The sequence below is a fragment of the Chrysochloris asiatica genome, unplaced genomic scaffold (assembly GCF_000296735.1).
Source record: "Chrysochloris asiatica unplaced genomic scaffold, ChrAsi1.0 scaffold00193, whole genome shotgun sequence".
Lineage (NCBI taxonomy): Eukaryota > Metazoa > Chordata > Mammalia > Afrosoricida > Chrysochloridae > Chrysochloris > Chrysochloris asiatica.
Genome location: NW_006408711.1, coordinates 2412156 through 2413143, shown reverse-complemented (window position 1 = coordinate 2413143; position 988 = coordinate 2412156).

The following is a 988-nucleotide window of genomic DNA, read 5'->3' as shown; positions in this document are numbered from 1 at the left end:
TCAGAAGGGACTGATGGCTGGATAAAGACACCGAGTTTGGTAAATTGAAGCATCACTGGAAGTGAGAAAACACTCAATAAGATGAATTTATACAAAAACTATACTAATTGACTCAGACATACCAACAAATATAAGTATGATGCAGGACTGGACAACATATATATGAGTCAGAATCACCTTAGTAGCAACTCACAACCATAACAATGTTTTGTCCATTTTTTTATAAAGCTGTTTTTGTTCCCTGTTGGTATGTGGAATCTTTTTATACAATCTGGTTTCAATCTCCTAAATATAAAGGAAGCAGTATAGTAGGGAGCCTTCCAGTCTAAGTTTTTCATTTTCAAAATTGGGGAATAAAGTCACTCTTCTCAAAGTAAGTGCTCACTTGTTAGCTATTTTTGTTAACATTCTATGCTTACATATTTAATTACATAATAGTCTTAGTAAAAAAGTTAACATTTTTATGGAGCACAAGGGGAAATTATAGAAGAAATTATAGAACTGTTTATTATATGCATTTGTATTAACTAATTTGTAGATTTAATTTTTAAGAAAGTCTGTGGTTACTTGTCATATTTGAAGTAGAAATTCATTGTCTGATTCATTTAATCAATCTTGACAAACAATTTACTCATGATTACTCTGAAAAAATATATCTTTTTAAAATATGAATTTACTTTTTATACAGAATAATTGAATGAGATAATGGGTGATCTCTAATCAGTCTGATATTTTTTAGATCTTACTAATGTGTCTGAAAGACATGGGAATCCATTTTTAAATTTCTAATAAAGTAAGAAAAACCAGAATAAAATGTTTTGTGGAGTTCTAAAATTGTCTACTGTCTCTTACTTCACTAGTTCCAGAGTTTATATATTATGTATATTTATATGAAGACACCTTGGTGGCAGTCAGATTTCAACATTAAGTTTGGCATTCCAAAGCTAGTTGTGACTGCACAGGAGATGTTATTGTTGTTAAGTACCAT